Raw genomic sequence first — 11,915 nt, 5'->3', positions numbered from 1 at the left:
ACTTGTTGGTAACCTGGTTGACACTTTGAGTTACTCCTGAGTTTCATCCATCAATTCCTTCATTTATTTGGATGTTTACTTTAAAAATAAGTATTGAATGAAACAAATATGACCTTGCCTCAGACATTTGCATCACAGTTCTACACACAAGTGGGCTTCCTTGATGACTCAGATGGTAAACAATTGGCATGCAATGCGAGAGACCTGGGTTCCACCCCTGGGTCAGGAAGGTCCCCTGGAGAAGGGAAGGGCTACCCACTCCAGTATTCTTGCCTGGAGAATCCCAGAGACAGAGGAGCCTGGCAGGCTACAGTCCATGGTGTTTCAAAGAGCTGGACATCACGGAGTGACTAACACTTTCATTTTTTCTACAAGCAAGCAGAGTTCTACATTGTGTATATACATTATGCATGTATTAGTATACTCAGGAACTAAAATAAACCAAAAGGCATATAAAGGAGATTATATAGGAAAATCTAACATATTGTTAGGATTTTTTTTCTTACTTACTCATATTTCAGAATGGTGAAACACATTTTAAAATATCAGTTTTTTATTAAGCACATCAGTTTAGTCTCTCAGTCGTGTTCGACTCCTTGTGTCCCCATGGACTGCAGCGGGGCAGGCCTCCCTGTCCATCACCAGCTCCCAGAGTTGACTCAGACTCGTGTCCATTGAGTCAGTGATGCCATCCAACCATCTCATTCTCTGTCAGTCCCTTCTCCCACTTTCAATCTTTCCCAGCATCAGGGTCTTTTCCAGTTGAGTCATTTCTTCACATCAGGTGGCCATAGTATTGGAGCACATGATTAAGCATATTAAGACATGATACAGATATGTTTTCTCATAACACACAATTCAAAATATATACAAATGTTTAGAAAAAAACACAAATTTTCCCCTTATCTCTTTATTCCCATTTCTTCTATCCCTGATACTGTCAGTGATTCTGTGTACAATCGATTTTCCAGTGCTTGGTGTGTATGTTCATAGATATATACAGCTTAAATAAGATTATGTTATATAAGGAATTTTTATAATTTAATGATACGTCTTGAAGATCTTGCCATGTCCATATACTTAGACTTCTGAGTATGCCGTATAATCTTTGTGCAATAATTTATTTACTAGTGAGTATATATTTTCCTCCACCTTCTGCTACTTCAACTAATGATACAAAGAATAGTTTTATATATGCATCTTTGGGCAGATGTAAAACAGAATTGCTAGGTCACAAGCTAAATATAGTAGTAATTATGATATATACTCCAAACTAGCTCCTTAAGAGAATTTACCAGTCTCTAATTCTACTGCAGAAGGATATGGCAGTCCCCTCCAGTACTCTTGCCTGGAGAATCCCGTGGACAGAGGATCCTGGTGGGCTACAGTCCAAAGGGTTGCAAGAGTCGGACATGACTTAGCGACTAAACCAATTCCACTAGTAGAGCCCGAGACCAAGGAGGACTTGAATATTATTGATATTCTGTGAACATATGTTTTGTATTTGTTACCAAAAGATACTATAATTGGAATGTCGACTTTTTTGAACTAAATGAATATTGTAAAAACTTAAAATAACTTTTTTTCCAAAAGTATTTACAAAGTTGGTTTCAGATCAGATCAGATCAGATCAGTCGCTCAGTCGTGTCTGACTCTTTGCGACCCTATGAATCGCAGCATGCCAGGCCTCCCTGTCCATCACCAACTCCCAGAGTTCACCAAGACTCACGTCCATCGAGTCAGTGATGCCATCCAGCCATCTCATCCTCTGTTGTCCTCTTCTCCTCCTGCCCCCAATCCCTCCCAGCATCAGAGTCTTTTCCAATGAGTCAACTCTTCGCATGAGGTGGCCAAAGTACTGGAGTTTCAGCTTTAGCATCATTCCTTCCAAAGAAATCCCAGGGCTGATCTCCTTCAGAATGGACTGGTTGGATCTCCTTGCAGTCCAAGGGACTCTCAAGAGTCTTCTCCAACACCACAGTTCAAAAGCATCAATTCTTTGGCGCTCAGCCTTCTTCACAGTCCAACTCTCACATCCATACATGACCAATGGAAAAACCATAGCCTTGACTAGATGAACTTTTGTTGGCAAAGTAATGTCTCTGCTTTTCAATATGCTATCTAGGTTGGTCATAACTTTCCTTCCAAGGAGTAAGCGTCTTTTAATTTCATGGCTGCAGTCACCATCTGTAGTGATTTTTGAGCCCAGAAAAATAAAGTCTGACACTGTTTCCACTGTTTCCCCATCTATTTCCCATAAAGTGATGGGACCAGATGCCATGATCTTCGTTTTCTGAATGTTGAGCTTTAAGCCAACTTTTTCACTCTCCTCTTTGACTTTCATCAAGAGGCTTTTGAGTTCCTCTTCACTTTCTGCCATAAGGGTGGTGTCATCTGCATATCTGAGGTTATTGATATTTCTCCCGGCAATCTTGATTCTGATTGTGTTTCTTCCAGTCCAGAGTTTCTCATGATGTACTCTGCATATAAGTTAAATAAACAGGGTGACAATATCCAGCCTTGATGAACTCCTTTTCCTATTTGGAACCAGTCTATTGTTCCATGTCCAGTTCTAACTGTTGCTTCCTGACCTGCATACAAATTTCTCAAGAGGCAGATCAGGTGGTCTGGTATTCCCATCTCTTGAAGAATTTTCCACAGTTTATTGTGACCCACACAGTTAAAGGCTTTGGCATAGTCAATAAAGCAGAAATAGATGTTTTTCTGGAACTCTCTTGCTTTGGTTTAGGATATGCATTATTATTCATAAAATAATACTTTGTGGAATGAATTCTTTATGGGCTAACATACTATTTTCTTCTGCTTACTTTATAATAAGCTTTACTATTTTAAAAACATGGCTCTAATATGCCTTCATTTTAATTTTCCCACCCTTTTTAAAGAGAGTATTTGAAAATTACCCAGTCTTTATGTAGCAAGTAGAAAAATTGGGAAATAGCATAACAGTTGAATAAGAAAACCAAGATATGTGAAACAGACCAGAAAAGTGAAGTTAAATAGACGTCCTTCAGCACAAGTGCATATGACATAATTCACTTGATAACTTTAAACTAGTGATGGGCAAGAGGGACGGCACACGGCTGACTCAGTGTGGGTTCATCAAGATTTCTGGTGCACCAGGAACAAGTCTCTTGCTGTTTCCAAGAACCTGAGAGGAGTGATGGGCACCGACAAAAAGCATCACATGTACAATCCATAATAATTAATAAAATTTGTGCTATGTGCTTAGTCACTCAGTCATGTCTGACTCCTCGTGACCCTGTAGACTGTAACCTGCCAGGGTTCTCTGTCCATGGGGATTCTCCAGGCAAGAATACTGGAGTGGGTCGCCATTCTCTCTTCCAGGGGATCTTTCCAACCCAGGGATTGAACCCAAGTCTCTTGCATTGCCGACGGATTCTTTACCATCTGAGCCACCAGAAAAGCCTGACAATACAGAAGTGGGTAGCCTATCTCTTCTTCAGTGGATCTTCCCGACCCAGGAATCCAATCGGGATCTCCTGAATTGCAGCCAGATTCTTTACCAGCTGATCTCCCAGGGAAGCCCAATAAGAAATTAACTATCATGTCTACTGCTGCTGCTGCTAAGTCGCTTCAGTCGTGTCCGACTTTGTGCGACCCCAGAGACGGCAGCTCACTAGGCTCCCCCGTCCCTGGGATTCTTCAGGCAAGAACACTGGAGTGGGTTGCCATTTCCTTTTCCAATGCATGAAAGTGAAAAGTGAAAGTGAAGTTGCTCAGTCGTGTTCGACTCTTAGCGACCCCATGGACTGCAGCCTACCAGGCTCCTCCATCCATGGGATTTTCCAGGCAAGAGTACTGGAGTGGGGTGCCATTGCCTTCTCCGAACTACCATGTCAATGTATGGCAAAACCCACTACAATATTGTAAAGTAATTAGCCTCCAATTAAAATAAATAAATTATAAAAAAAGAAATTAACCATCTTTATATTAACTTAAAATTCCCAGGTGGAGCTGTGGTAAAGGAGCTGCCTGCCAATGTAGGAGGCCCAGGAGATGAGGGTTCAATTCCTGGGTCAGGAAAATCCCCTGTTGGAGGAAACCGCAACCCACTCCAGTGTTCTTGCCTGGAGAACCCCATGAACACAGGAGCCTGGAGAGTTACAGTCCATGGGGTCACAAAGAGTGGGACATGACTGAGCACACGTGCAAGATTCATTACCTACATTTTTTTTTCTTAGCATTACATCAATTCCACAATATGATTAAGGGATAGTAGTATCATACTCCATTAATAGGTGAAAAAGTTGAGATAAGAAGAGGTTATTGCTTCAACAATTATAATATCATTCATCAGCAGAAGACACAACTACCTAAATTTGGGTTTTCTGATTTCATATCCTTTGTCCTTTCCAATATACATTTCCTTCCTGCTGGGCCAAAGCACGGTTTTTGAGTCTATCAATCAGTTTAAATATTTCACAACCCCATGAGATGACCTTATTATTTCTTATAGAATTGAGTTTAATATAAAGTGGGTCATCTTTGCTCCTCATCCAGGGTGTCTCGTTATTGAAGTTCAAACAGACCCTTGTTATAGAACAGTGTGCTTGGAAGATATCTAACAGTGTAGGTCACAGAAGAGTTAGCCTCATAGAGAAAGGACTCTAGGAAAGAGAAAACGCTCCATGACGGATGAAAACAGAGGTCTGCCTGCTTATACCTCAGTGGGTTGCTCTTCTAGATTCACTAAATTGTTTGACTGTGTATTTCACCCTTGAGACTTGTCTGAACATCTCCTTTCTAGTAACAGAAATATATGTGCTTTCCTTCTGGCAGAACGGGTATTTTATGGACTGAATTTTGTCTGCCCTGAGAGATTAAGAATTTTTATCAGGTGTTTGGAAATTTATGGTGTGTAATCTCTGACCACTTTTTTGTGACTTTTGAGGTGGACCACTTGATGCAGTCCAAGTGGAAAGCGGAAGTAGAATTCTGCTTTTTAAGGGTGATTTATCTGGGAAATGTTGAAGAATTAAAGTCCTGGCATCACCATCCTGTCTCTGCATACTTTAATTTCACTGTACTTGTTGAAAGAGATTAGAATGGCCCTATAATCTCATACTATGACATTAGGAAGCCAAATCACCTATTTCCCTCTCCCAATATATAAAACTGGGGTTTCACTGGATGGTGTTTATGGTCCTTTTGAATCCTCTTCTTCTGTCTTTCTCTCTTTTCTTTTTCATCATAATCCCAAACCCCGTGCACAGCAAAGATCTCCATAACTCCTGATGGATGATTCTTTATTCAAATAAAATACTTTAAGTGTTTTTAAACACCTTCCCACCTCCCTTCCTTCCTTCTTCCTTCCTTTTATTTCTTCTTGTTTCCTTCCTCTTTTTCCCACGTATTAAATCATTCATTTTGTGCATTCAGTAAGTATTTGTTGACCATCCCTGTGGTTCCATTATCTCTCCATTTGCTATAATTCTAAGAGCTGGTGAAATATCCTTTTAGGCAGCCATAATAATCACTACTAAAATTTTACAGCTTACAGAATTCCTTTAACCACATTTTAATTTCTATTAAAAAATCTTTACATAGATTTTGTTAATTTAATCTGGCAACTTTTTAAAGAAGGATGAGAGTTAAGTAACTTGTTTAGGGCCACTGAAGAGTCAGTGACTCAGGCCAGGACTTGGATGCAGAAAGTCTGTCTGACTCTAAATCCCGGGCTATTTTCTCTAGGCCACATTGTCTTTCCAAGGATGAGGTGGCAAGAGTTACAATTAAATCAATGTAACCAGCACTTTTCTAGAGAACACATTGCTCATCAAGACACGCATGTTGTGTGTCTTTTCCATTAGAATTTTATTGAGAAAAAGGACTGAATGCTCTTTCTGTGTGTAGACAAGGCATCTCAAGGTACAGAGGCTTGGTTCTCACTGTCGCTGTTAGAAGATGCCAGTTTTCCTTTTTTCCCCTTAAATCTCACTTACCTGATGACCCCGTTTTCCACCCTACCACTTGTGTCAGATTTTCCCCGTTGACTTCCTAGTTTTTAATAACTTTTCTCCTCCCCTTGTTACTACTTGGTTGTATAAATCATTTGTTGCTGAATCTTCCTTTCTACATGTGCTGTTCCTCTAAAACCAACTCGTCCTGGGAACGAACGATAGGATGGTTCCGGCTCTGTGTCGTCCTCGCTGCTTACCTGTGCTCTCCTGGTGCTGGGACAACCCACGTCATCTTTTGTGAAAAGAACCGGTGGGCGCTAGCTAGTAACCGTGGTACTAGTTAGTTTTGCATCAACTGAAACGCAAAATTGCATTAACTTTTAACATTTTCCATTTCTTTCCTCATTATTCTGGTCAGTAGCAACAACTTTTTAGAAGAGTCTTCTTTGGTTTTCCTTTAAGAATGTGAGTCATGCTTACTGAAATGGTATAACTAGTGAAATTGTGGATTCTCATTAAAACTCAAGATCAGCTCTTTTACTATTTGAATACATACAAAATAGCCCTACATGTTAAAGAAATTTTAGCTAGCTCTCAACCCTAAACACATATTATAATCACTCAAGAAGATTTGTTTTAGCTCACCATTCCCAGCTGTCTTTCCCTGAGATTCAGATTTAACTGGTCTGGAGAGAGGCCTGCCCCTTACGTGTTTGAAAGCCCCACAGGCAATTCTGATTGGGAGTCAGGATGGTGATTTTGATGAACGCGGGTGGGCAGCAGAGCTCTCACACACAGTGGTCTGTCTCTGCTATGAGTGTCAGAACTCCACCACGCCCCTCCATGGGCCTGAACCTTTCTGTGAGAATAGTCAGGATGGCATTAGTTCACCCTGAAATGTGCTTTCCTATGTTTCTCAAAGTGAAGACCAAAGGCATACTTTTGTAGCATCAATTCCATTGTTACTCGATCGGAATATCTACAGTTAGAACTTGAATCATCACACTTTTATTATCAGAATCAGTGGTTCTGATTTACAATAAATGTGAGAACTACCCATCTAGACCACATATCTACATCCAAAAGGAGTCTTGTGGTTTTGAATGTTTCAGTGTGTTACTCACTCGGCCGGGTCTGACTCTTTACGACCCCATGGGCTGTAGCCCGCCAGGCTCCTGTACCCTTGAATTCTCCAGGCAAGTGTTCTGGACTGGGTTGCCATTCCCTTCTGCAGGGGACCTTCCCAACTGAGGGACTGAACCTGGGTCTCTTGCATTGCAGGCAGATTCTTTACCATCTGAGCCACCTGGGAAGCCCAAGTTCTTTCTAATCTAGAGAAGCTCCTGTCTTTTTATAAATACCATTCACACACACACACACAAACACACAATGAGATACTACTCAGCGTTTAAAAGAATGAAATATGCCATTTGCAGCAACCTGGATGGAACTAGAGAGTATCATACTAAGTAAATCGGAAAAATACAAGTTTCATATGATATCACTCATATATAATCTAAAATATGATGCAGATGAACTTATATACAAAACAGAAGCAGATTCACAGACATAAACAGTCTTGTGGTTGCTGACAAATGGGAGAGCAGTGGAGGAGGAAAGGATTAGGAGTTTGGAATTAACAGATGCAAACTAGTACCCAGAGGATGAATAAAAAAGTTCCTACTGTACAACACAAGGAACCACATTCAACATCCCGTGAAAAACCACAGTGGAAATGAAGATGCAATGAGTATGTATACATGTAACTGAATCACTTTGCTGTACAGCAGAAATTAACAGCATTGTAAATCAACTACTTTGGGAAAAAAAAAAAAAGATACCACTGATTTACTGAAATGATCAGACTAGCTGTCTTATAGAAAGCTCCATCCTTAGAATTTAACTGTTTCTTTGTGATGTCACTTTCGCTGAATTTCCTGTAAACCAGAAGCCAGGGCTATAGGCTTATTTATGTTCAGGTTAAACGTTTGGGAAGCACGTCTGAGTTGGTGTTTCATGGATCATGTTGCATGGTATCAGTAAGCACATCCTGTCTAACCTTCCTGCTATTAGCACTGTTGTTTTTGATCCCAGGGTGAAGGTGTTGGCTGCCCGTCATAAAACCAAGTTTGCCCCTTCATGATCAGGAAGTAACCCCACTTTGACACCACGCGTATATCCAGTTTCCCGTCAGCCTCTCACCTTGGCATTTTGCATCCACGCATGCATTGTTTTATTGTGTTCAGTTCTCAGTCGTGTCTGACTCTTCGGGGCCCCATGGACTGTAGCCCACCAGGTCCTTCTACCCATGGAATTTTCTGGGCAAGAACACTGGAGCAAGTTGCCATTTCTTACTGCAGGGGATCTTCCTGACCCGGGGATCGATCCTCAACTCTTGTGTTTCCTGCATTGGCAGGTGGATTCCCTACCCCAGCACCACCTGGGAAGCACCATTACTTTATTAGGGGTTGGTTATAAAATGGTAAAATTTGATTATTCTTTCTAAAATATTATCTCTGTTTCTCCTGTAGAGAAGAGTAAGAGCATATCACCCTTCTGGTTAACCTTCTTCCCCAGTGAGTTCTCCTTTGAAGACCTCGAACACGCCTCCCCCCACAGCCCACTTCCTCACTGACTTCATCTCCAGCTACTCCCTTCCTGACCCTCACTTCTGCAGACCCCTTGCTGGTGGATGAGAAGCATCTCCTGATGCCTCGCTGTTCCCTCTCTTTGGAAGGATTTCCCCTAGCTCCCTTCAACAATTATTTCAGGTTTCTTCTCAAATATTACCTTACCAATGAGCCTTTCCCTTGCTGCCTTCCTTAAAGCAGTGATCCATCCAATATCTTCCAACACAGCAGTCCTCAACCTTTTGGGCTGCAGAAACCAGTTTTGTGAAAGACAACATTTCCACAGACCTGGGGTGGAGGTTGAGGGGTGGTTCAGGTGGTGATGGGAGCCACGGGGAGAGGCAGACAAAATCTGGCTGTGTCTTTGGCCACTCACCTGTGCAGTGAGGCTTGGTTCCTAACAGACCAGGGCAGACAGAAGCCCGGGATTGGGGATGCCTGCTCTAACACCCTCTCACTTCATTTTCTCCATAACATTTACCACCAACTGACATGGTACATACTTTTACTTCATTCTTTCCCTGTTTACAACTCAGTAAGGATTAGAATTTTTCTTTATGGATTTATCGCCAAAATCTATAAGAGTTCCCCGTACGTAGGATCAAATATTCTTGGTGAATGGTTGCTTGGCTGAAGTGAATAGAAGTATCCAAAGGGGCTGAATGGCCTGACCTATATCACTCATCCAACTGGAAATGAGAAAGAAAATCATAGTCTTGCCAGCTGTCAGTTGGGAACTGACCGGGCATGAAAAACTAGGTCTTGGTGTTCTCCTGTTGAATATAAGCAGTTTTAGCAAACACAGTGTCAGATGAGGTCACTCTGAGACTGTGATGGAGGGAGGTGAAAACCAGACCCCTCCCATGATTATGTCTAAGCACAGGCAAAACATAAACACCCAGAAGAGAAGAGAGATGCTCAAACATCTCTCCCAGTGAAATACAGTTGTTTTGCTACATCTTACAATTGCTTGCTATGTGTAACTCATCAAGATGCTTAAATCACGAATTTCCTGTAGTTGTGGTTATAAATTTCCACAAACTTGGTGGCCTAAAACAAGAAAACTGTATTCTTTCACAGTTCTTGAAGCTGCAAGTCTGAAATTCAGGAGTGAGCAGAGCTGTGTCCCATCTGAAGGTTCTGAAGAAGATTGCCTCCATGTTTCTTCCAGCTTCTGGTGGCGGTTCAGTTGCTCAGTCATGTCCGACTCTCTGCGACCCCATGGACTGCAGCACATCAGGATTCCCTGTCGTTTACTATCTCCTGGAATTTGTTCAAACTCATGTCTGTTAAGTCAATCATGCCATTCAACCATCTCATCCTCTGTCGTCCCCTTCTCCTCCCGCCTTCAATCTTTCCCAGCATCAGGGTCTTTTCCAATGAGTTGGCTCTTCGTATCAGGTGACCAGAGTATCAGCGTTTCAGCTTCAGCATCAGTCCTTCCAGTGGATATTTGGGGTTGATTTCCTTTAGGATGGACTGGTTTCATCATTTCTTCCAGCTTCTGGTGGCAGCTGGCATTCGTGGTCTGTGGCTGCCTCACATTAACCACTGCCTCCCTATTCACATTGCCTTCTCCTCTTAGGTCTGGAATCAAATCTCCCTCTCTCTCACTCTTTCTGGACACTCATGATTGCTTTCAGGCCCCATATGAATCTCCCAGGATTATCTCCCCATCTCAAGGGCCTTAACTTAATTACATCTTCAAAGACCCCTTTTAAAATGTAAGGTTCAGAGAAAGCAATGGCACCCCACTCCAGTACTCTTGCCTGGAAAATCCCATGGATGGAGGAGCCTGGAAGGCTGCAGTTCATGGGGTCGCAAAGAGTTGGACACGACTGAGTGACTTCACTTTCACTTTTCACTTTCATGCATTGGAGAAGAAAATGGCAACCCACTCCAGTCTTCTTGCCTGGAGAATCCCAAGGACGGGGGAGCCTGGTGGGCTGCCGTCTATGGGGTCGCACAGAGTCGGACATGACTGAAGCGACTTAGCAGCAGTAGCAGCAGCAACACTACAATTTCCAGGGATTAGTACCTAGAGTAAAATGTTTCCTTGAACCTCCTCAACTCCCCACCAAAGCCATGTACCCTAAGCTGAAATTCTATAAGAAACACTTCCTAACCTCTTTTTTAATGGCATGCCCCATGGTTTCCCTGGTGATAGGGTTTCCATTGCTGCAAATAATAAAGCCAGCTTTGTGTGACACCAGTGGGTTCCTGGTCGTCTCTGGCTAGTGGGTATGGACACTCCCATGTGCGTCTTGTCTTATTCATCTGCTACTAGACCTTGGAATTTCAATTGCTCCATATTTTCTTTTGCCCTAAAACATAATCACTGAGGGATCTGAGTCACTGGTTTCCATGGGTCACTGCAGGTTATCATAAAAATAGTCTCTGCTATTTATGTGCAATTACAGCACATTTGAAGGCATTTTATTCCTTTAGAGAATGACAAAGAATTGTCCTGGTTCTCTGCTATTAGATAGACACAAAGATCAAAAGTAAAAACTATTAAACTATTTTTAAAGCTTATTCTGAAAACTAAAGCTTATCTTTTCCAAATGTATTGCCTTGGATAAGGAGCAGAGGTCATCATTCTAAATGCCATTTTGTATGAAGTTGTACATTATTTCTGGTACCTGTGGGTTTTTTCTTAAAAAAGTGACCTCTCAGTAAAGGCTTTTGCAAACTAGAAATCTCTTGAAGTGTGTATGTTAAATTCAATTATAGAAATATATTTGAAGAAAAGATGGGTAGACATGTTTCTAAACAGAAACACTGCATTAATATGAAAATAGAAGAGATTAAAAACACTTCAAAAGAACAGCCTTGACAAAAATTAAGTTCAATCGACCATTCAGTACAGTAGTAGACTGAAAACGATGAGCAGTAAATTTTGGCAGGGACTAGAAAAGGAAGTACTCTTAGTCGTTGCATGTGAAGATGAACCATTATAGCGGTTATCATAGCTATCTTCTCAGCTTTCCTTTGGTTACAGGAATGGTAGCGATGTTTTTCATCATGTTACTTTTGTCACATTGTTGCAGTTATTTATCTCAGAACTAATTAAGGAAAAATAATGTCAAGAATATATGTGTGTATACACCTTAGTCTATGCTTTAACATCATTAGCAGTTCAGTTCAGTTCAGTTGCTCAGTTGTGTCCAATTCTTTGTGACCCATGGTCTGCAGCATGCCAGGCCTCCCTGTCCAACACCAGCTCCCAGAGTTTACTCAAATTCATGTCCAATGAGCTGGTGATGACATCCAACCATCTCATCCCCTTCTCCCGCTTTCAGTTCTTCCCAGCATCAGGGTCTTTTCCAATAAGTCAGTTCTT

Source organism: Bos indicus x Bos taurus, chromosome 10 (genome assembly GCF_003369695.1).
Source record: "Bos indicus x Bos taurus breed Angus x Brahman F1 hybrid chromosome 10, Bos_hybrid_MaternalHap_v2.0, whole genome shotgun sequence".
NCBI lineage: Eukaryota > Metazoa > Chordata > Mammalia > Artiodactyla > Bovidae > Bos > Bos indicus x Bos taurus.
This window is presented reverse-complemented; position numbering follows the sequence as displayed.